The sequence below is a fragment of the Neopelma chrysocephalum genome, unplaced genomic scaffold (genome assembly GCF_003984885.1).
Source record: "Neopelma chrysocephalum unplaced genomic scaffold, ASM398488v2 Primary Assembly neopelma1_89, whole genome shotgun sequence".
Taxonomy (NCBI): Eukaryota; Metazoa; Chordata; class Aves; order Passeriformes; family Pipridae; genus Neopelma; species Neopelma chrysocephalum.
In genome coordinates this window covers 3,382,276-3,407,273 of record NW_020897751.1, presented here as the reverse complement: position 1 = coordinate 3,407,273, position 24,998 = coordinate 3,382,276, and the positions used below count along the sequence as shown (strand labels likewise).

General features: G+C 48.9%; 1 protein-coding gene across 1 annotated transcript in view; it reads right to left on the bottom strand.

The window, feature by feature from the left end:
* CDH23 (cadherin related 23) overlaps positions 1 to 24,998 on the bottom strand; it is a 193,692-nt gene that overhangs the window by 119,160 nt on the left and 49,534 nt on the right. The gene's annotated exons all lie outside the window — the stretch shown is intronic.

The window sequence follows — 24,998 nt, the reverse complement described above, 5'->3', positions numbered from 1 at the left end:
ATCAATGCCACCTGCCCACAGAGAGGGTGAGGCACCCTGAGGACAGCACCTGCCCTCTGCTACAAGCAGATGATACTCATCTTTAAACTAAAAGAGGAGAGATTTAAGTTAGATGTTGCTCAGAGGGTGGTGAGGCCCTGGCACAGGTTGCCCAGAGAAGCTGTGGCTGCCCCATCCCTGGAAGTGTCCAAGGCCAGGTTGGATGGGGCTTGGAGCAACCTGGGCTAGTGGAAGGTGTCCTTGCCCATGGTAGGGGGTGGAACGAGATGAGCTTTAAGGTCCCTTCCAACCCAAACCATTCTGGGATTCTATGATCTTACCCTGCACAGGACAGTTGTTTTTTTCACGCCTTCTTAAGAGAGTGTTTTTTTCCACCTGGGAAGAGCAGAGACCTCGGCCTGCAGCCCTGGCAGGAAAATTTGTGCAAGAGCTCCAAGGTACACTGTAAATAAGCTCTTGGTCCCCAGAGAGGGTGCCTGAGCATGGAGCATAAGGATTCAACTGCCTCAAAAGAAGAAGAAAAGGCACAAGTGGGAGCACAGAAAGGTTTGGAAAGCGAAGCAGCACCTTCTGTTGGGGCAGTCACTGATGTCCATCTCTGGAAGAAGGAAAGAGGATCCTTCATAACTAAACACAGATTGAGGACTTACATTCAAAATTTACTGTGACTGTGCCAACCATAACCACACAGACCCACACAGCAGTTATTTGTGAAGTGGAAAGGTAATATTAGCAAAAAAAGGGCCAATAAAGTCATCAGCCTCTTGAGGACAGGGAGAGAGGCACATAATCCTCACCTCTGGCTACAGCACGGGAAGTTATAAAGCATCACACACCTCATAACTTTACCAAGGGTGTCACATTTGGCACCAGATTAAAAGATTTAGATCCTACCCCTGAGGAAAGGCTGGACAGATCTGCTCCCAGCACTGCCCTCAGCGAGGCTGAGGTTTTCCATGCACGTGATGGGGAAAAGGCTGCTTGGAAAAGGATTTTTCTAAGGTACTGCCTTCCTTGCTTCGCACTCCTCCAGCTCATTTCCTTGCAAGGCTCTGTGACAGGAGCATCCCGTGTGCAGGAGCGATGCAGCTGAGCTCCTGGAGCAAGAGGAAGGGATGCAAACCATGGGATGCAGCTGTGTAGGCACATGGTCAGTGCTCTTCTATCCTGGTCAGAAACATGCCCTCCCAAGCTGCAATTAAAACACACAGGGCTCGTTTGCAGCATTAAAACTCTTGGAATCATTCACCTTTGGGGTTGTTTTGGTTTGGTTTTGCTTTCCTCTAATTTAGGGTGGGATCTTGGAGCATCAGCTGGGATGTTGCGCTGCTTCCCTGTCCAGCAGGATTCCTAATGAAAAGGTTGAAAAGGCTTTTCCCAGAGGACTCAGCTCACCGTCTGCATTGACTGGCATGTCAGGGTGAATTAAAGGAGCAGTGTTTTGGAATTCTCTTCAGTCACCCCAGGCCAAAAGAGCCTTCAGCTCAGGGCAGCATCTGCCCAGGGGGAAACAGGCACAAACCCAGCTTAATCCCCTCAAACCTTGCAGGAGGAATGGGGTTAAGTCTATTCTTTTCACATGGATCACTTCAGTTCCCTCTTCCTTTGGCTTTGCCCTCATTCATTGCTAAGAAAACAGATTATTTTCCCAACTCTGTTTCTTTAGCAACTCTGGCTTATAGGTTACAAATTTAAACAAAACTCACAATAATTACAAATAAATCAGTTTCCCCTCTCCTACTGTTTCACACCTTCACTCACCTCCTTGTCATCACCCCATTGCCAATGTCTGGCAGGAACCCGCTGTCTGTCAGTCTTAGGCAAGCTCAAGTCTCCAAGCCCACCAAAGATTCCCTCTCCATCCCCTTCACTCTTGGAAAACCCCAGGAAAGCAAAGGCAAAAAGCCCCAAAGCTGAGGTGAGTGCTCTGCACCCCAGAAGTGCCAAACTCTCCTTCAGCTGCCCTGAAGCTGTGAATGAGGCACATCAGCACAAAGGCTGCAGGAGCTGCTTTGGAAGAGGTGGTTCCAAAGAGAGCAGGCGCTGGCGACAAGCTGATACCTTGGAGACACCACAGCTTTAAATACCTGCTCCTGCTGTCACAACCAGCTTTGAGCCATGAAATCAGCTGGTTTTGCTCCTAAATCCCTGAGCAACAACCTGAGCAGGAGGTGGGGTGACCTTTCAAGCTGATGAGACAGCGTGAGGTGCAGAGGGCACGGTGAGAACATCCGCGAGGGACAGGGTCAGGGTTAGTCACCTCATCGACTAAATCACAGCACAAACACTCTGTTTCTAATGACAGTTTTCAGAAGCACAGCTTATCGAGTAGACCCACAAAAGAAATCATGTTGGACATGGCTTAGGCGCATCATCACGTTAAAAATAACAACTTTTTCCTTTTCTCTCTTATTCCCTAAACCTCTCATCCCCAAGAGCAATGCCAAGGCACCCAGAAACACCAGGAATCTTCTCCTAAAAACTGAGCTTCCCTTCAAACTCCCCCCTAAGCTTGATTTTGGGAGAAATGGTAGAAAAACCCCCCAAAACCTGTTTTTTTCTGCAATTCCATGTATCTGCCCGAGGCCTCATAAACTCTATGTTGAGGCAAACAATTTTTCTCTTTAATTTCTCTTGGTGTTGCCAAAGGAATCAGACTTTACAATCCAGCCCAAAGAACTGAGCACACTGTGAAGACACATCAGCAGAGGGGTCAAAGCAATCAATCGGTGACACCAATTGTGTCAAGGAGATTTTAAAAATACTTTAAGTGGTTTTAAAAAATACCCGGTGTTTTATTATAAAAGCACTCGGTGCGTTGATTTTTTGTTTTAACGGGGCCCCAATCTCTGAGTGCCCCTGGTAACATCACAAGAACCAAGGGAATGGGGTCCTACAGCCTCACCACAGCACCTCCTGCAGGGATAACACACCACTAAAAGGCTTAGAAAGCACCAGCACGGACAGCACATTCCAGCAAGGGATCTCTGTTTTAAAGAACAGAAAAATGGTGGAAAAGGAGAAAAAGAGAGAAAACGGGAGAAGGAAAGAAGCTGCATTTTGGCCCTTTCCTAGAAACACAGGGAGACAACTCCCTCCTTCCCTCTGCCAGTTCATCATGTCTTTCTGCAACCAGCAGAGGAGATCCCAGCTCTGCCAACACCCTCACCAGATCCAAGGAACTAACTTTAACTTTTGGCATTACCTGAGGGGGAAAAAAAAAAAAACCAAACCACACAAACCCAAACCCACACAACCCTGCAAAGCCCTCCTTGCTGAAACCATTCCCTTTCAGACACCGCATTCGGTCCCAGCCATTTCCCGAGCGCCGACATCCCTCCGGCAGAGTCAGACCAAGCCTTGTCACATCACCAGCAGCTGAGGGTGAGGGTTGGGAAAGAGTCAGGCTCATTTACCAGGGCAGGGAACAAACAACCCTGCGTCCCCCCGAGCCCTCCTGCTACAGCTCCCGCTCCCCTTCCCGCGCTGATTGCAGCCCCTCATCCTTCTGCTGATTGCAGCTGATGGTCCTGGCTGGGTTTTGCCCTTCCAGACCAGCTCCTCAATTATCAGGGTCTGGTTTTTATAAGAGGTTTGGGGTTTTGACTGTTTTTTTAGTCCAGCTCGCGAGTTTATTTTTTGCTTGGGCTCTTTCCTTCCCTGCCTGGATGTCCTGATGGATTTTGGCGCTTGCCAGAATTCAGCAAAACCAGGCTTGCTGGGTAGTATTAACTTCTAACCCCCGTGTAAAAATAGCTGCAATAAAGCAGAGTGAATAATATCAGCTTCACCTAATGTAACTTTGATTAAAAAGCGCTGCCCTCTTCATCACTCCTGGGTGGTAACTCCAGAGAAATGTCCTTCCCGAGGGCTGGAAAGCCAGCAAGGTCTGGGAGAGGATAGTCAGTATGACACTGGCACACTCCAGGGTTGTTGCCGAGCCCTGCAGGGAAGGTGGAGGGAGCAAACTCAGAGGAAAAGTCGACAAAACAGGGGGAAAGGGCAGATTCCTGCCACTCTGGGTAGCAAGGCAGCCCACAGGCACTTCCAACTTCAGCCTGGCTACAGGATCAAAGCACTGAGGTCCACTGCAGAAAAGCCTCATCCCTTCTCTTGGAAGATGCAAAAACCTCCACGTATTTAATTATTCTCCTCTTCACTCCTGGTGCCGGCAGACTGTGGCAGGAGCTGTTTTGTTACACATGCAGGAGGAGGCAGAGAAGGTTTTAATTTCACGCCATGCACCAGGCGCTGCAATTTTGGACACTGTTTGTTATCTGACTTCTGGCCCTATCTCTGGTCCCGGCGCTCCTTAGGCAGCCGCGGCCAGTTGGCTTTTTAATTTATTCTCTGCTAGGATGGGGATTCTGTTCAAGTGAGAGCCCTCACCGCCCAGCCATGCTGCTTTAATAACAAAATGCCTTCAGGTTTGGAGGTGCGACGTTGTGCCAGGTTAAATACAGCCACTGCCACTTCTGGGGGGCTGTGGCTCCTGTCTCCTGAAGGAAACCCCACTGCTGCAAATCATCTTTCCCTTCTGCTTTTGTCCACCCAGAAAGAAAAAAAAAATCACCTAAAATGGGACTAAAACCATTTCTCACATCTCCCCCCTTCCTAGATGGGTGAACCGTAAGCCCAAATCAAAGGATGACCTTCTGGAGAGTGAGAGGAATCATGGAATCATTTGGGTTGGAAGGGACCCTACAGAACATCTAGTTCCATCCCCCTGCCATGGACAGGGACACCTTCCACTAGATCAGGTTGCTCATAGCCCTGTCCAACCTGGCCTTGGACACTTCCAGGGATGAGGCATCCACAGCTTCTCTGGGCAACCTGTGCCAGGGCCTCCCCCCCTCACAGCAAAGAATTTCTTCCCAATATCCTGTTTAACCCTGCCCTCTGGTAGTGGGAAGCCATTCCCCCTTGTCCTGTCATTCCAGGCCCTTGTCAAAAGCCCTTCTCCCACTCTTCAGGTACTGGGAGGGGCTCATTCCCCAGCAGAAGATTGAGGATGACCTGGAAAACAGCTGCCCTCAACTCTCCAGGCTGAATCCTTTGCCCAGCAGCCAGGTGAAGGATTTCCTACGTTTTTGGCATGAGCAAAAAGCAAGGCATAAAGTCAGAGGTAGGGAAGCCACAGCATCCCTCATGTGTTGGATGATCAAAAAAAAAACCAACCCAACACAGGGTGAGCACCTTTGAGATTATCACACCCCAGGGAAACTCTCCCTAAAGTTTCTGTTGTGTAAGCCTTCTTCCCAAACCCTGACACCCCCTCTCTTTCTTCCAGGGTGGTTTGTCAATACAGAGCTTAGATCTCCGGCAAAGGACTTGGGATGTAAGAAATCAAGAGCAAGTAATTGCTGCGTGAAAATGACAGCGCAGCGATTTACACAGACTAGACCAGACTGTGGAATACCAAGAGGCAGCCAACAGCGGAGAATCAATACCTCCCAAGAGGTGGGATTATTAGAGAGACAAAGGGGCTTGAAAGATCTATAAGTGCCTGATGACTGACTATTTCCAAAACAGTTTGCTGAATGAGAATTGCCTTCGCAAAGATGCCAGGCCCACTCCAAGGGCGTGCCTGGGGATGCTGCCACACCTCTGCCAGGAACTGAGAAGTCTGGCAGCAAAACACGGCTGTCCCATCACCCCACGCCTTCCCCCGAGACCCCCCCACTGCAAAAGGGAGCTCTCCTCTTTCTGGGGTGCTCCCTGCTCTGAGGGTGAAAGTGGCAGTAACATCCCAACAGGGATTTAGGTAAAGCCACCTCTGGCATTTTGGCCTCTGCACTGGCATTTCCATCAGAAATGCAGCAAAAAGAGGCAGTAGGAGGAAATGCAGGGTTACAATTCTTCTTATCCAAAGCATCCCTGCAGCCATTAACAAACCACATTTGTGAATTCCCCTTCTTCCCTAAAAAAGGCAGTCTCATGTTCCATCAGCACCTTTTAAATCATGATCTCCACACTGTAACCACACACAAGGTCCATCCCACAGAGCCTTCAACATCCCCAAAAAATGATGAGTAGATCTGTTTTACACCTCTCCCTAAAGCCACAGGGAGACACCAGGATTGCCTCCAGCACTCCCAAGTGACAATGGCTACTGTTTTCAGCCCCAGGAGAGCCCGTTTCCCACAGGAGTCATCCTGTTCTCCAGGGACAGCCGCACATCCAAGCAGCCAGGACGCCAACACAGGACAACAACATCACTTCTCCTGCTGCAGCAGCTGTACACCTGCCAAACCATCCCCAGGATCAGTCTCCTGGAAAACACAAATTCATGCTCCTCCAGATAAGGATTTGCCCTCTGGACACGAAGAGGGAGCTCATTTTTAACAAGGATGCCTCTGGGCATTCCAGCTTTCCATTGAGCGCAGGTTGCAGGCAGCAGCTCTCTGCCAAGATCAGGCTGCTGAAAACACAGCCTGAAAGGTGCTCTCAGTGGCTTGGGGGAAACTCATGTTCAAAGTACTAAGTATGTTTAAATACAAAAGTTCCTCCTGGATGAAAGCAGCCAGGAGGCCCAGGAGTCTCGTTTTCTCAGGGGATTTTTAAGCTCACAGCAAATCTGGGTAGGCAAAATGAATGAAAACCAGAAGAGCTGTCTCCTCCCTGACCATTGGGCAGCTCCAGCCTGTTTATTTATTTATTTAAAACTATTTTTTTCAAAGGTGAAAATATAAATAACATTTTCTTTTAGGAGGAAAGAGAAAGAAAACCACAGCACAAGCAAGGGTGGGGGGGTGGTGAGGAAAAGCCTGAAAGAGCAATTTTTGAAATGTCAGCAGGCAAGAGTTTGCCCAGGGACAGCTTGGATGTACCATTTCTTTTTCAAAGGAGGGTAAAAAGAGGAGTTGCATCTCTGGGTTAGCACCACTTAGTTCATCAGGTGGACTATATAGTAGGAAAAGAGCAATGCTCTCCAAAACCTTTATCCAGTGGAGTTTCTTCTATTAGTGTTTATTTTTTATTAAATGTAAGAAGAACGAAAGACTTTTTTTTTGTTTGTTTAATTGAAGGAGTTATTTGCTAGCACTTAACTCAGGCCAGGGAAGGAGGGTCAAAAACTAAGGATGCATCAGCCCTCTTGGACAGGAGTAGAGATGGAGCTGCACGTGCAGCCTCCAGCTCGGAGAAGCTTTGGAACACCTGGCTCAGCACCACCAGTGCCACAGCCAGCCCTTGGAGCTCCTCTGGGAGCTGGAAGGATGGGGAAAGCCCAGGGATAAGGGACAGAGGATGGGAGGAGCAGAGAAATGGAGACAGCAGGAGAAAACTCCTTCCTTGCCACTCCTGGCACCCTACACTGGCTGAGCTGAACCTTTTGCACTACTAAATCTTGCTTCCTCCAGCATCCCACCCCTGTCTGTGTCAGAAGGCATTTATTGGGTCCACCTACCTTCACTGTGAGTTTAAAAGCACAAAAACCAACAAAAGGTGTCCTCAAATCAGAAAACCAATGAAAGAGACCTGTAAGGGAGCCCAACAGCCCCAACAAGCCACCAGATATCTGCTGTTACCAAAATCCTATCCCTCCCCCAAAGCCTGGACAACAGGCAGCGAATGAACATCCAGCAGCAAGAGATGTGGGTTATTTTGGGCCAAAAAGAATGAATGCCAGAGTTGGAACAGCGTAACTGTGTCAGCCAAATAACTGCAGTGATGTTGGTTCTGGAAATGCTGTGCCCAAGGCAGAACTTCATGGAATAGCACAAGCTCCTGGCATAGGCAGTGGGAGCAGCCCCCCAACAACAGCACACCACCCCTTCTGCTGTGCCCTACCAGCACCCCAAAATGAAAGCCACCTCACACAAAATCATGGAATTACTGAGGTTGAAAGAGCCCTCTAAGATCATCAAGTCCAACCACTCTCCCAGCACTGCCAAGGCCACCACTCACTCACGTCCCCTCGTGCCACATCCACACATCTTTTAAATCCCTTCAGGAATGGTGACTCCAACACTGCCCTGGGCAGCTGTGCCAGGGCTGCACAACCCTTTCAAGTGAAGAATTTTTTTCTAATATCCAATCTATACACCCACTGAAGCAAAACACTGAAGCCAAAGAAAAATTCACCTGGCTGAGGATAACCCAGAAGTATTAAGGCTGCAGCCTAAGTGCACACAGAGCTATAAATAAAAAGAAGAGAGGACTTTCGATATCTTGATGTAGTTCTTGTTCTCAGCACATTCAGTTTACTTGGTTTGACTTAACTAGGAAATTTAAACAAAAGCACCTTGTCAAAGCTGTGATGGGGAGGAGGATTTGGGGGTGAGGGGGGTGAACGATGCCTGTTAATCACCCATTGCAACCAACCCCCAAGGGGTGAGAGCAGAAATTCCAGCTTGGCACGGGTGCAGGATTCAACCCCATGCTCTGCTGGTGCCCACCTGCTCCGCCAGCAAAATCCCATTAAAATGCAACAAGCAAAATAATGTTTCAAGAACACATCTACTTCAAAACAGCTGCACCCGGCAAACATTATGTGGCCTAAGACTCAAACGCTGCTCTTCTTCCCATCAGTCAGGCTCGGTGAAGGATTTGCTGTGTGGGTTTTGTTTTGTTTATTACTTCTAATGACTTTCTCATTATCATTTTGCTGTGAAACATAAACGATGGTTATGGGAGAAATCATATTATTTGGATGGCTTTATTAAATTAGAGAGCAAATCTGTGTGTATTTCTGGCTCAGGATAAATGTTTGAACTTTGAGAGGCCAAAATTCATTTTCACACAAAGCCATTTTCGGAAGCTCTGGAATCAGTGGTTAAATTTGCCCTCAGCTGCAAGGGAGATGTATGGGGGTATTTCTCAATTTATTCCCTCCTAGAGATTTAACCAAATCTCCAAACCAAAACCCTGCTTCTAGCTCTGCTTATGAGAAACTCGAGACTTGTGGAACATAATGGAGAAATAAAGGCAAAATAGCACTGGAAAGAAATATAATAAAATAATAAAATCCTCCTGTCTGCATGCCCCCAGTCCCCCAGTCCTCATAGGGGGACTTCAGTCAGCTCACACATTTTCTGTGAGTGGAATCACTGTCTTCACACCCTCACAACAAGAGCTGAAAAAGTGCTTATTCCTACAGGAATACAATTGATAACACCAGCACAGCTCCAGCAGAAATAGTAACACCAGCCAGCAGCCATGCAGATGGGTAATTGTGTTGGTACAGGTTACCTGCAGGAAATAGAGATGTGCCACCTAAAATACACAAGGAGACGTCTGGCACCTTCTCTGCACCAGGATTCCTGCAGGACCAGCAGCAGGACCCACCCAGTGGTGACAGTGGAACACAAGCAAGTGTGAAACACATGCACAGGATGAAAAAGCTGTCGCTAGACAGGCAGAAGTTGCTATTTCCTCCTCTTTTCCATCCCTCTATCCCTTCCTTTCTCCCTCCCAGTTCAAAGAGTAGAACAAGAAACCAAATACTTTTTCCAGGCAACAAATCAAAGCCCCCCCTCCCAGCCTTTTAAAAGCAATACCTGACACTGGAATAAACCTGTTAAAAAGAATAAATTCCCCTGAGCACACCCAAAGGGAAAAAGCAACAGAAAATCAACCCTGATAAAAGGTCTGTTAAATGAAAGCACTTTCAGCATGCCAACCCAAAATGAACAGCCTAGAACAAGCAAGCTTGGTGAGAGAAATCCCTGCTGGAAAAACACAGCAAGGGAGAGTGGAGAGGAAATATCTGGTGCCCTCCATTCACCACTATGGCAGGGAATATGATATGACCTACAAGGAACAGGCTCTGAGGCAATGGGACATGCCTGTGGACCACAGGACACCCCAGAAGCAGAGGGGCTCGAGCAGCCCAAGCATCTGGTGGGAGCACAGGATGAGAAGAGACACAGAGCAGGAATATGCCAAGCTGGAAGCAAGTAAGATCTACTCTGCTATTAATTCAGCAATCGAGATCAAAGGAATTTGGGGGAAAATACATGGAAAGGAACAGTTTTTGGTGCAGGAACGGCTCCACAGTCTTGGGCACAAGCAGCTGTGCTCACAGCCGCTGGAGGATGGAAAGCAGGAGTGGGTCCTACCTGTCCACTGCCCAGAGGAAAATAGATCTGGCCAACCTTCTTGCTCCTCCACAAGCTGGAGATGAGCAGAAATGCTGCCTGGGGCACCCCGAGCAGCCCTGGGCGTGCTTAACCCTCTCCACCCTGGATGGTACAGGATGGGGCAGCAGCAGAAGCCACTCTCCCAACTCCACAGCCAAGGGATGCCCATCCCTTGCCCAAGGAAAAAAGGAGGGGGAGAAAGAAGATGTCCAAGGAAACTGAAATAGATGGACTTAAGGTGTGAGAAGAATGAGTTAATGAACACCTCATTCTCTCAGACTGTCTGGGATATCCAGGCAACCACCATGTGTCACCACCACCATTTCCCCTCCAAGGAATCCCACTGGATGGCTAAAATCCCCCAAAACACTCAAGAGCATGTTTCTTCTCCTTAAGTGAGGCCCTTTGGTCCTTGTAGGCAGATTTACTTCAGTGAGTACCATGCAGCCCTTCTCCTTCCTCCTCTATTTAATTCCTTCTCCTCACCCCCTCTCTCAGGGTTCCTGCTGGCAGCTCTTTGGGTTTCTGACACTGACCAGTCCCACTGAGGTTGTGACACCACTTGTGCCTGTAAATGGGAGGAAAACAAAAGGTGTGAATCCTCCCCACAACCCTGGTGCAGAAGGACGTAAACAAGAGGAGACCTTCTCCACACCAAGGCTGAAACCCACCAGCCCATATCCTGGCATCCCCCATCCTCCTGTGGTATTTAACTCTGGACAGAGCACTCACATTCCTGAGCTTCCACAAAAAAACTGGTTGTGACAATTTCTTACCTTCCCCACAAATGCTTTAAGACAACTCTTGAGCTGAGACTGGAGGGAGGCAAAAAACCCCCACAATCCCACCAACTCTGGCAACCCTTTTTTATTCTGTACATGTCCAGTCGTATTATATTTCTAAACCCAGAGCCAGGCAGATGTTTCAGATGCTCAGACAGAAGGCACAGATATACCTGGGAGCACGAAAACTGAGGGATGGTGTCTGAAACCGGCTTCCCAGTGCCTGTCCAGAGCCTGCACTCAATAAAAGGTTCAGTTGCAGCAGACAGCAATGAGCAATACCATGTTTCACACGCCACCTGCACCTCGGAACGGGGCTGCAACATGAAACACCTTGATGAAGAGCTGATGTGACAGTCCTTTAGCAAACTCCCATGTCCAGGAATGACGTCCTACTTCTTACAACAAAAATCCTATAAACACATTTATCCTTTGCAAAACGTCTCCTGACACCAAATCGATGGAAATAACCTGCACCCTTTGCCCATAAGAAAAGCACTTGCTTCAAGCACAAGGAGGAGTCCATGTCTCTGTCCCCCTCTCTCCCAGTGTTGTCACCCCCTTCAGTCCTGGCCACCCCATTTTCCAGAAGCAAGAGCACCCCAGAGGATCCAAACACCCTATCAAACAGATGGGGAGACAAAGGAAAAAGAAAAGAGTAACTTTTGCCGATCATTTTTTCTGAACTCGTAGAAAGGGAGAAGGAGAAGAGCTGAACCTCCTTGGGAGGCAAAGCCTTTAAAAGTTAAATGTATCATGAAAAAGAAAAACTTCTGTCACTCCTTAAAAAGGTTTTTGACAGGTCTTCATTTGTAACCCACAAACAAATGCAGTTTCTCATGCTCCATGGAGTCTAATATCACTTCAGAGCAGACCTGAACCCAACTCTCCGTTGAAAAGCTGGAGAAGCAACAACATTAAAACAGCTCTCTTCACTGCTTTTGGGCACACCAGAAATCTTTCATTTCAGGAGCTGCACCTAAGTGCCTGGGAGTACAACCTGAGCAGACAGAAACAGCTGCTCAGAATCATTTCAATAGGTTTGGGTGTACCCGTCGCAGTTAAGTCAAGCCTAACAAACAAGGCATTATTATACAGCATAGAAAGAAACAGTGCTTTGCCCTATTCGAGCTACAGTCAAATTTCAGAAATCCCTTTCATGACTCAGTCGATGAGAGAAATCGGTCATAAGCCAACAATTCAGGCCCTTGTGGCCATGGTGAGTCCCTGCTACCTGGGCGAAGGGAGACTGAAAGGGAAGGGAAGAGTCATCCACCCACACCAGGGTTAGGGATAGAGGAGAGAAATAAGAACTCACACCACCTAAAAAGGCAGAGGCCCTGGCATAGGATGCCCAGAGAAGCCATGGCTGCCTTATCCCTGTAAGTGTTCAAAGCCAGGCTGGATGGGGCTTGGAGCAACCTGGGCTAGTGGAAGGTGTCCGTGCCCATGGCAGGGGGTGGAACGGGATGATCCTTAAAGTCCCTTCCAAACCAAACTCTTCTGTGATGCTATGGACATGTCAGTTGGCCACAGCCTCTACTCTCAATCTGAAGGTTCACAACCAGCTACAAAAGCACTGACTGAGAAGCACTCCCTGGTTACCTGCTCCACAGCTCCCACCACTCCTCCTCGCTCATACATTTAAAAGTTTAGCCAGCATGACCTACTTGCCCAGAGTTCCTTGTAAGAGATTTACAAACCCAGCCAAGCCTGGAACTCCGTATTTCATCTGGATGACACAAGCAGAGGCATTTTTACCTCTTAATTTGGTGTTAATTTTGGCTCCTTGCTTTCTTTCTGCAGAGTTCCCAAGATTTCATGTCAGCTACTAACTCATCCCTCTTCCTAAAAGCGGGACGAGCTGCTACAAAGCCCAGGTTTGTCACCAGCCAGAGGAATCCTCTAGAAAGAAAACCTGCAGGAGAGAGATAAGAACCATCTCCTCCACTCATCGGAATTCAGGGAAAAGACCAAAACAAATATTAATGAGAGGCACTTAGCTGTGCCTGTTCAGCAATCAATAACGCACGACAAGGTGCACAATCGGGCCGAGCACCTCACGCTGTTGCTGTGCCAGGGGTCCAAAATGGAGGGGTCTTCTGCTAATCCCCTCCTTGAGGCCACACCAGCAGCTCTCCAAGCCCCCATCCCCTCCCACAAACTCCCTTGACTAGAGAGACGAGGGACCAGAGCCCTGCTGTGTTTAATAATTACATTAATCCCAACTAGCCACATTCTTTTTTTTGTTAAAAGTTTCATTAATCTAGTCCTTCTGATTATTCCAAAATATGACTGGTTTGGCCACACCAGTGAATGCTCTGGAGCATCTCCATGCGTGGGTGGCATTTGGGTGTCACAGGAAGCACAGGGCTGCATGGTGGACATCCTGAGCGAGAAAGGGGGACAGCAAGAGGACGTGACCACAGCAGGACACAGGGAGATGCCACCCGAGCTGCAGGGACTCCTTTGGAGGGTGGATCAGTGCCTGCAAGAAGGGAGGTCGCAGCTCAGGAGCATTTCACCTTGCTGTGCTCGTTTCACACAAAACCTTCACCTGTCACCAGCCTGGTTTCTCTGCAACACCCCTGCAGTGACCATCTCCCACCCCTGCCTGTGAGCCCAGGGAGGGGGCTGAGGGGACCCAGCCCAGGGGCTGCACTCCCACCTCCTGCTCTTCCAGCAGGATCCCCAGGCTGGCCTTTGAGGGCCCTTCAGCGGGTCCTGCAGCGCAGGCTGCGGGGAGAGAATGGATTTCAGCTCAATTACCCTTCACATTCCGATTCCATAACGCTCCGATGAGGCTCTTCAACCAAATCCCCCCTCAAAACGAAGCCTGCCTGCCGCAGCCCAGCTTCAAGCGCGAACGTGCAGAAGGGATGCGACTTTGCAGCCGGCGTGAGGCTCCACTCTCCTCTCCCTGCCTTTTCTGAAGATCTCCTCGAGGCTGCCTTCTCCTCTCCTTGCCAGCCACCCTCCTACCACTCACGGCCCAAGCCCCAAGCACCAGACAAGCGGAGATCAGGCTCCTTGGAGATGCACCTGAGGTGCAAGCAGACAGCACCCACCGCTCCCGCTCGGGCCACCAAACACCCCGTACACCCCACAGAGACGGGTCAGCACAGCGCAGGCACTTCACACTCCTCCTCAGAGGTGTCACCATAAGAAAAGAATGCGGTGAAGCATTCACTGCTTCATGTAACTCAGTGGAAAATAGGTTTGCTGTCTTCCAGAGAAGAGCTGACCTCCTCCCGACATTGTCTGAGCAGATCAAAGACGATGTGTGAGTGCACGGCAAGATACCGGTTAAGGTGATGATGAGGGACAGATGATGAAGCACGTGCTCCGGAGGTGCAACCTTGCTGAAAGAGTACCTCTTGCCCTTCAGACCAGGAAAGTCTTGTGTTCAAGGCCCTCGGAAAGAAGGTCACCGAGGGAAAGCCTTGCAGTGAAGTCCTGTGACATGTGGCGGGATACCAGGCTGGTGATCCCTATCACGTGAGGAGGAGTCAGGCATCCAGTGTTCTCCCAGCCCACCTCCTGAAGCTCAGGCAGTCCACAGACCCAAGCAGAATCCTGCAGGCAAGGCAGATACGCTCATCCCCACCTGCACAACTCCTGGTCTTTCTCCCCGACACCCACTTCCCTCAGATTGCGAGGACTGGGGTGAATTGCAGGGCCGCAATCCCCACGGGGCTCATACCAGCAGAAACAGCCTCTTTGCAAAATTTCTTTCCCCAAAGGAGTGAGTTAGACAAGGGAAAACAAAACATCCACCTGTCCTGCTATTTTCCCAACCGGCCAAAAAAACCCCCTGGGTGTTTCACAGGCCATCAGCTCTCCACTGCAGCGGAACAGCTCCGTGTTCAACCCTCTCAGCCCCCCTCAAAGGCAAGGCACAGGCAGCACCATCATGGAGCTGGGCAGCTTTTCCTCCTGGGAGGCTGAGAAACCTGAAAACACACATCTGGCCATGCATTTCCAGCACGTTTAATAGAGTGATTTTCCAAGTGCTGGCTCAGTAGCTCCTGACCCGTGCAGGTTTGGGGTCGTCTAAATCACATATGCAGCAAAACCAGTTCCCCTTTCAGGCTGTTCATCCAGCTTCAGTTATGGGATGAAGCACAGGTAGGTCCCTCTTTTTCCACAGCTCAGAGAACTACGCTCTCAACTTACCTCTAAATAAAGATTTACTAATTAGGGAAAGATATTTACATCTTCCACTCAAGGTAATGAACTGAGGAGTGCTAAAAAAGCATCCCTTGGATAAGCACGCCAGCCTATCAGTTACAAACCCTTTTTTTCCTCCTTGAATGCGTGCTGCAAGGTAGTGTTGGTGGCCACCCTGGCACAAACAGCCAGATTCCAGGTCATCTAAGCAGGAGGTGCCTCCAAACACGTGTGAGCAACTGAGACTCACCACACGCAGGCTGCGCAGGAGGTGGTTGACTTAACTAATTGCTCCTCTTCTCCCTCCCCTCTTTCCCATTACCCTTTCCAGTTTGATTTAATATTGCAGGACAAGCCTATGGAAGTGACATATGATGAAAGCCAAGGCAGGTTTGAAAAACAAAGAGGTTGTTGGTCACCTGAGCTCGGAGATGTCAGGCTGTGGCTGAACACACCTTCCTGGCATTTCAGCGAGGCCCCTGAACCATACAGAATAAGCTGGAAAAGAGGGACAAGCAACCATCATCCTGCACAAGGTGACATCCACCATCTCTCTCTCCTTTCGTCCACGCACCTCTTCACTGTTAATTCTTCAGAGACAAACTGCACTAGGGCACAGAGCCAGGTTGCACAGCCCTTTGTCGAGAGCCTTTGTACACACGTGTGTGCCCCAAACCGCCTCACGAGCCGCTCATGCTGAAGAAAGAGCAGAGCCTGACATTTGGAGAGCAAGGTGTAGCAGCAGGAAGGCAGTGGCAGTTGGGAAAGGGGGAGCGGGGAGGCAGGTAGAACCACAAAAGGGTATTTGTAAAACTCATTTACTGTGTGTTTGCTTGGTCCTGGGGGCCTGAGGGAAACATCCCAAAGGTGGGGATCACCTCTGTAGATACCCAGCAGCTCAGCATCCCACTGTCCCCAGGCCGAGCTTTCCCACCCAACACCTCAACCCACCTCCGTCCACATTTGGTTTGCATCTTCACTCAGAAAAATAAATAAGTTTTTCAAATCTCCCATAAAGCAAATCCCTAGAACTACAAACTTCCCTTTTCCTTTACCTTGAACCAAAATTGCCTTGAACCTTATATTCACTTTCCCTGTTCTCTTCATTATTCACGCTGACAAAATAAATCAACCACATTTCAAGTTCCACAGCAATTAATGGTTGAAATTAAGTAATGGCCGCCTAATCCTGATTGAAACTTCTCCTTAAATCAAATTTCCTCCATTTGTAATGAAAATAGTTCAAAACTGATACAAATAGTTCAGTTCACACATAAATATTTAAAAAACTTATAGAGAGGCAGATTTAGTCTATTATTTTATCACAAAGTATGACCAGCAGTAGAAAGCTTATTATACATGACTGTCACTGACACATTACAAACTAATAAAACACAAAATGCAATTCTGAAGAAGAAATTGGAATGAATCTATTGCAAGAGCGATTTTTATGGTTCTTTTGAAATGCTATTTCTCCCCAGCTTTGCTGTCAAAATGGCAACATTTTCCCCAAATATTTCCATCTTAATTAAAAATGGTGGTTTTATTGAAAAAAATGCCTCTTGTGCCAGCTCCAGCTTCACCTCCCTGTGCTGCACGGAGTGAGGATCTAACATGTGCCTACCTCCTGGATCTGCTGCTGATCTTGGTTACTGAAGGTGGGAAAGAGTCTGTATCCCAAAATTCCAGCATCCCTTGGCAAAGCACCTTCCAGCACGTCCTCAATCATCCCTTAATTTAGGAGCTGCGATTGGAAAAGGAGCCCAAACCAACAAACTGCACAATTATGTGGGTAAAAAATATTAAATATATTTTCAGTGATGGGTCTTCTGCTTCCTGGCATGGAGCTGTTGCCACTCACATAGTGCCCTCACCACCTGAACGTGTTAATAACCATTCCTATGCCAGGCATGTTCCGACTCCAAGGGTGATGCACAGAGAGGGAGGCAAATAAAACAAGGATGTGAAGGGACAGGATGCGGCTTTTGCTGGTTGGCACGAGATAATAAGTTACATCCCAGGCTTCTGGGAGAAGATGGTAACCAGAGGAAAGGGAGATAAAACAAAACTAATTGCCAGCAGGTCACATTCGTTACCTCCTCGCTCCTCTGCCCGCTCCCAGCAGCACAGAGCCCTTCCTCCTGACGGGGACAAGGAAGAGACCTTGAAGCCATCTGCTGCCCAGATGTGTAAGTGTAATTATGCTGAGAGGGCTGGGCTGGAATGTCCCCTGGAAAAACGGGAGAGACCTTTCAGCCCGAGCCAGAGGAGCTGCAGGACCACAAGCCACTGCCTCTGCTCCAGAGGAACATGCCTGGTCTGAGCAACCCCCTGCCAACAGGGCCAAGAGTATCCTGAGGACCCATCACCACTTGGCATCAGCCATTCTAAACTCAGGCACTGTCCTGACCTCAAGGATGAGTCTGGGAGAGATTTGAATCAACAGGTACATGGCCTCAGTACCCACACGAAGGAACTCAGTGAGTGAGGCTGCTTTTCCTTGTTCCCATTTCTTCCACAAGCAATGATGACTGGTTTGTTCAAGTTACCTTTCCCCTCTTTGTCTGGGTTCCCCATGCTCAGAGAATGCTGCTGCACACTTTCACTTCCTCTGCCTCAAGACTATTTCCTATTTTCCCAGCACGACAGCTCCTCCACAGAGGCACTGAATCTCTTGCTGCCCCACACCGGCTCCCCTTCCAGCTCTAAATCTGCCATCTTCTCCCCTTCCTGCTTTCCCCTGTCCCCCTCTCCCGCTCCAGCACTACACTGGCCAGAACAGCATGACTATTTCTAATTTCCAGGCTGCCCCCCTCCTTGCTGCAGTACCCTTGCAGAAGGAGCCCAAGTTTTGCCTGGTGGAAATGACTGTTATCTCCAGGACACTTTACACATTACTTCCACACCATTTGGAGTTTTCCGCCCCAGTAGTTTCTGTTGCATCTCTCATTTCCCTCCTCGGTCACGTGTATTAAAGGACCAGGGTCTCCTATGCACGGGTGAATCCAGACAAGGGACAGTGGAGACTTTCTTTGTCCCTAGGACGTCACTCAAGACCGTCTGACGTTCTCCATGTGACACCACAGTAAAACTATCACTAATAATGACAAAAACTTGCTCCCAGATGACCTTCAGAGGGAAGGATGCTCCAGGTCTGGAGCACCAACTCTGTCTCTCCATGGCTTCAAAGCAAGAAGTTATTTAAAATGAGGGTGGTGAGGCCCTGGCACACATTGCCCAGAGAAGCTGTGGCTACCCCATCCCTGGAATTGTTCAAGGCCAGGTTGGACAGGGCTTGGAACAACCTGGGCTAGTGGAAGGTGTCCCTGCCCATGGCAGGAGGTGGAACTGGACGACCTTTAAAGTTCCCTACCAAGTCAAACCACTCCAGGATTCTATGATGACAGGATTCTATGACATCTACAATATCAGCTGCGCAAACCCTTTAGCCCAAACATTGTTTTACTCAATGCACTGCAGTCGGTTTTGTTTAAGCCCCTTTCTGCCACCCTGGGGGAAAAGAGCAGGGAGAAGATGGCAGCTGGTGCCTGCTGCGCTTCCGAGCTCTTGCCTGAGGACACCGGCAGCATCTGACAGCCAGAAGGAAAGCCCAAGACAGTGCCTGGATTTCCCAGCCCATTTTTCTTCTGCTTGCATGTGGAAAGTGGGAATTTTTATGAATATTTACAAACTTGCCCCAGAGCCAAACACACCCAAACACACACGACATCCCACCCGTCAGCGCAAACTCAACCCAATGACTTGTGCAGTGTTCTCCTCCCTCAGTCCCTCTCTGCCTGCTAATTCCTCAACTCCCCTTCTTTCTGCTCTTCCCTGCCAGTGCAAGCCAGGAGATGGGCCTTGCACAGTCTCTCAATTACTGATAACAAAGGGTGTCCCACCACGCTGTTGGCTAAATCTTGACTTGCCAATTTTCTCCATGCAAAGATGTGTTTTAACGTTCAATCTTCCTGAGCAACATAGAAAGAGCTCCATCTTGGCAGATCATGGAGGCTGGAGAGGAGGGGAAAAGCCATGATTTCTTTGAGGGATATTATATTCTACCCAGTGATTAGACAGCTGATGAAACCCTCTCAAAAGGTTTACCTCAGCCAGCTAAAAGATGGGTTTTTAATAAGTGAACTGCACTTAAAGGTTGTTGAAGTGAAGGCACACCCTTCAAAACATGTCTTTGCTTCCATGAGTTTGCTGGACAAGGTTGGAAGAGTACTTAAATGCATAATAATAATATCTGGAAAGGAGAAGTATCAAAACAAATTGTCTAATAGAAAGTGTCCCTGCCCACAGCATGGGGTTGGAACTACATGATCTTTAGAGTCCCCTCAAACCCAAACCATTCCATGATTCTATGAAATGCATGGTGACCGGCTCCACCGAGCCAGAATGGAGATTTAACCAGTTATTTTGTCACCCCTTGGGGTGGATGGAGGCTCATTTTGAAACAAATAAAAATGAGGATGCTCGGGAAAGTTGGGAAATGTTTCACCTGCAGGTTATCACCGCATACCTGTGCAACAGAGATCCCCTCACCAGTCAAATCCTCACCTCCTACTTCTCCAACAGGCACTGGAGGTGAGAGATCAGCCGCACTGGCCATGCCAATGGGATGCCAGGATGGAGGAGAGTTGGAGGTGCTTGGTCTGCCCAAGAAGGAAAACCAGCTTGTTTTTGCTCAACAAGGTTTAATGAACACAGTTTGAATAATTCACTAAATTGTTTGTCACCTTTCTAGGAAGTTTTAATAACAACAAAACCCCAACAAAACACCCTGAATAAACAAATAACAGTATATCTGATTTGCAGAGGAGGAGTTCAAGATGCTTGCAAATTTTGCACGCTCAAAGGTGGTGAAGGGAAGGGAAGGTTGGATTTGGGGGATAAGTTATTCACTGTAAATTACTTGTTCAGTTCTAAACTCCACATAGAAACATAAAGGTAAGGAGAGGAGGAAAACAATGAGTGGAGAGAAAGGGGGGAAAAAAAACAGATGGGGAAGAAAAAAAGAAACAAGGAAGGAAAGCAGCCAGCAATGAAATGATTGTAGCCCATTTTTTGCAGTGTGGTAGGAACATCTTCCTTATCAGCTCTGTTATCATCACCTTCACTGAAAAGGCTCTTTATTTAAAGGAGGGGAGGGGGAAAAAAAAAAAAAGCCCCAAAAGGTGGCTGGGAGTGTGGAAGGGAATGGCTAATGCAGCTGGAGTGGGAGCTCACGCTCGCTGCAGCTGCTTCGTATGCGCAGCGTCAGGCCGAGGACGGCAATAGAATTATACGAGCCCCTGAAGAGCCCGGGCAGGATGGCAGGGAAACTGATGTAATTACTGGCATTATTGCCATTAAAGCAAAATAATAATTTTAATTACAGCAAGGGCTTTTGGGCCTTGCCCTGCTCCTCCCTGCCCCTGCTCACTGCGCAGCGCGGTCTGGTTCCAGGCTGTGTAATGGGACAGGGCAGTGACAGCCCTCTCCTTTCTCTCCCCCCTTCCCCGCCAAATACTTTTCTGAGCAATTAAGAAAAAAACACTGTAAAAGCCACAATTTCAACTCCATCATCATATTAAGGGTGGAAACAGTGACCAGCAGCTTGTGAAGGCTCAATCCCAGAGGCTGCTCCCCGAGCAGAAGGGACTGCTGCTGCTGGCAAGTGCCCGCCTGCCTCCCAATTACAATAAATTGGTAAATCAGGGCCGAGCTCAGGAGATGCGACACCTGCAAGCTGGACTGTAGTTGACTCAACAATGCTGTGTGCTGCCCAGAAACTTCCCTGTCCATTTTTGAACTCCTTTCCCACAGCCCTGTCTCTTACTTGGTGGATGCTTGCTTGAATTCAGGATGAGATGAGCACACTGGCAAGGTGGATGGTTGTGGTTACAAGCCTTTTGAAAACAGACCTCTGTTATAATTACTATGTCCTCATCAAGTTAGATACTTTTTTTGTGGTGCAACTGTCATTCCATGAATGGTTGGGGTGCTGAGTGGCAGTCTCTGGCCCATAGGCTAGCTGAGGCCAGCTTTTTGCTGGAAGATCATAGAATCATGGAATGGTTTGGGTTGGAAGGGATCTTTAAAAACCTTCTAGTTCCAACCTCCTGCCACAGACAGGGACATCTTCCACTAGACCAGGTTGCTCCAAGCCCCAACCAACCTGTCCTTGAACAGTCCCAGGGATGGGGGGTTGTAATCCCAAAATGTAATAAACATTACTTCATAAATCACTCTGTGTTAAATATAACAGGAGGAATTAGGTGGGGAGAACACCAAAGGAGAGAAAACCCCAACAGAAGTCTCCTGAGGTAACATTCAGCAAAGTAACCAACAGTGAAGTGACCTTTATGGCAGCATGTGAGAACTACTGATGCTCCGGGACCAAGAAAAGGCCACAGATGGTTTCAACTTGATCAGTAAGCTCAGGATGTTGGGGGGTTATGAGGGAAAACCAAGATGGTACTAGACTTGAAGTTTATTCACTTTGTAGTACAATTTAAGTTTGAAAAGCCCTCTATAGGATCAAGTTTAACCATTCTCCCAGCACTGCCAAAGCCACCACTAACCCATGTCCTCAAGTGCCACATCCATACAGCTTTTAAATCCCTCCAGGGATGTTGACTCTACCACTGCCCTGGGCAGCCTGTTTAAGGCAAAGGGGAAGTTGTCTGGAAATCCCAGAAGGTCTCCTGCTTGGAACTGGGACAGGAAAGCCCAGCAGGCACCCAGGGGGAACAGTCCACCCTGATCTCACCATCACACCAGGGTACCATAAAACCAACACAGGGCCTTGGCTCCACTTTGCTTGCTCGCTTCACCTAAAAGCACTGAACCATGACAATCCAACAACTCTGAGTTCTCTACAGATCCAGTCAAATGGAAAAAGGGATTAGATAAAGCAGATTGGACTTGTCAGAAACTGAGGCATGGCCACAACAGGCTTGGCAATAGATCTCTCCTTGTTTAAAAGCCAAACCCTGAGACTCCCAGAAATGTGGTACCCTGGGGTCGGGTGAGGAGGGTAAAAAAAGAGAGGGAGCAGGAGGTGAAGTACAAGGGATGCATTCAGGAGGAGAGCAAACCCTGAAGGTCAGAGTAGCAAGCACATGAGCAGCTAACTAATGTCCTGCAGCAGCACCATGGGGCACAGACACAGGCACACACGTCCTCGCAAACTGGAAAGCCATAAAAGTCTATTACAGCAAATCAAACAGCAGCCAGCATGACAGCCATTAGCCTGAAATGAATACATGAGAACTTAATGAGCTCTGTCGAGGCCAGCTTGGTGAATTAAGTTGCCAATTCTAGCAGGATTCCCCTTTTCTTTACAGACTTGAGAGCGCCTGTGCCGCCTCGGTGCCTTTTGACAAGCAAATCACGGGGCGCCCTTGCCCAGACGGGACGGACGATTACGCTGCAGCAATATCCCTCTCCCGACACGGGGCCTTCCCTCAGCTATTCCAGGCAGGTGCCAGGGATGCCATTAAGACACAACGAGCTCAGAGCACCAGTGGCATCAGCCTGACGCTGGAGCGATCCCTGGTCTGGGGATTCAGAGCCGCTGTGGTGCGGAGGAGTTCGCAGTTAAACTGGGCATCCTCTCCCCCCTCCCCACACCGGAGAGGGATCACAATCCGCAGCCCATGCCCAAATAAATTCCCATTCTCACACCAAGCGGACCGCGTAAAACACCAGGATGGGTATTTAGAGGCAGTATTGTTTTTAAAGGTCAGTTTACTTCATGTTCCATTTATTTATGCACACTCTTCTTTTGACTTTCCGAGGGCCACACAACAGTAGCGAGGTTTAAATAGCCTTTCGGTTGCTGCTCCATTAGCTACGACAACTGCGAATCGATACATCCATTTATCTCAAAATTAAAAAGAGAAAAACCCTCATTAGCTGCCAAATCTGCACAAAGCCAGTCTATTCAAAGCCACACTTTCCTCTTCTCTCTCTCTCCAGGCTCCAGCCCCTCTTCATTCATTATCCACAGGCCCTTCGATTTGGGCTGGGTGCTCTTTGAGGCAGATTTTGGCACCTGCACCCTCACTGCTCACCCTGAAGCATGGGGTGACCTGGGGATACTGTCACCCCCTACCAGGGCTGGTTCCCCTGAGTGTCCCCTGGCACATTCCACGCCACATCACCTCCAGCTGTGACAAGCAACACAGAAAACCTATGGCTCAGCACAGGTCTCAAAGCCAAGCAGACACCTACTTGAGAGCCATGCCACCACACACAGCAGAAGTTTATTGCTGTCATCTCCTGTGGGCTGTAGCCCTTGGAGGGTCCTCTTTAGGTGGTGGGACCCCATCTCCTGCTCTCACAGTGCCTGGCAAGGCAAGGCAAGGCTCTCTCCCTGGCAGAAGAACAGAAGTGCCTCCAGGATGCTGGCGGAGCAACGCATTTGTGGCTCATTACCTCTGATCGGTGCCCTTGGTTAAAGATCACGGATAGAAACTGGAAACTGGCACACGCCGCCTTATAATTAGATTAGGCCAAGCTCCAGAAGAGCACAGCTCCCAAGGCCAAGTGCACAGCAGCTGCATGGGGGGAATAACTGGGATTGGTGTATCTCAAACAGCCAGGTGGTCCTGGAAATCCCTCCCAGCAGAACCACATCCCACGTACGAATCAGTGTGATGTGCCAGAGAGGGGTTCTAAGGTTCAGCCTCCTGTTCTTTTATTTACTTTTATTTTGAGGAAGTTCCCTTTTCTCAGCCAGCCTTTATTTTCTACATACCAGGACACGTAGTGATAGAACATGGGGGAATGGCTTTCAACTGAAAGAGAGTAGGTTTAAATGAGATACTAGGAAGAAATTATTCCCTGTGAAGTGGTGAGGTCCTGGCACAGGTTGCCCAGAGAAGCTGTGGCTGCCCCATCCCTGGAAGTGCTCAAGGCTTGGAAGTGTTGGATGGGGCTTGGAGCAACCTGGGATAGTGGGAGGTGTCCCTGCCAATGGCAGGGAGTGGAATGAGATGAGCTTTAAGGTCCCTTCCAACCCAAACCATTCTGGGATTTCTATGATTCCAAACTAGCATGGGAGCTTAACACAGCCCCAGTTGCCCAGGGGAGACACAGAAACCCATTTCCATCTCTTTCCACCAGGAGAAGGGAGTCCTCCGTAGCAGAGGAACTGCAAAACTGGAGATAAATCTGAGGGCAGGAGAGAGGAGAGTGTTCTCCCGCAGTCCTACTGACATTCCTGTTGCTTTGCAGACCTCTGCAGGCAGAGCAGCACCGGGAGGAGCAGCAGCAAGGCAGGACAGCCCCCCACCAGCCCCCAGAGGCCCAAACAAAGGTGAGAGTGAGAGGCAGCTTGTGTGGGTTTGGCCAAGTCATTTCTGTACCGCTCGTGCCTTAGAGAGCAGCAGAACTGACTCTGACCTACTGTCATTCTCACAGGGAGGTTTCAGGTGACTTGCCACAAAGATGAGACTGAAACTCCTGGCTCATACATCACGAGAACTCTAATGAAGAAACCTCATCCTTTCAGCAGAGGGATGGGGGGGATCAAAGCCCAGCACGGTGGGGCAGCAGCAGCTGGCATATTAAGTACACCATGGTAACACAATCCTCTGTACCTCTCAATTACCAAAGCTGCTTGATTTCACACACACAACGCACATGTGACCTCACCCACACCTCAACGTATGATCTAGGAAAAACTGGCTCTGCCCTGGCACTGGGGTACAAGAGGAAGAGGTTTCCTCCACTGAGGGATGTCAAATGCCCTACTAATCCCCTATTTCAAATAGAATATCCTGACCTTCTCCTCCTAGCACCAGCAAACACATCTTTAAAGTCTAAATTCACATCAGACTTGTAAGTTCCTCGCCTTTTTCTGCCAAGCCGAGCTGCAGGTGCAGCAGCATTCCCAGATGGATGAGTGGATGTCACCTCCCTTGCAACGGCCAGCACAGAGAGCAGCAGAAGGTTGTGGAAACTCTGT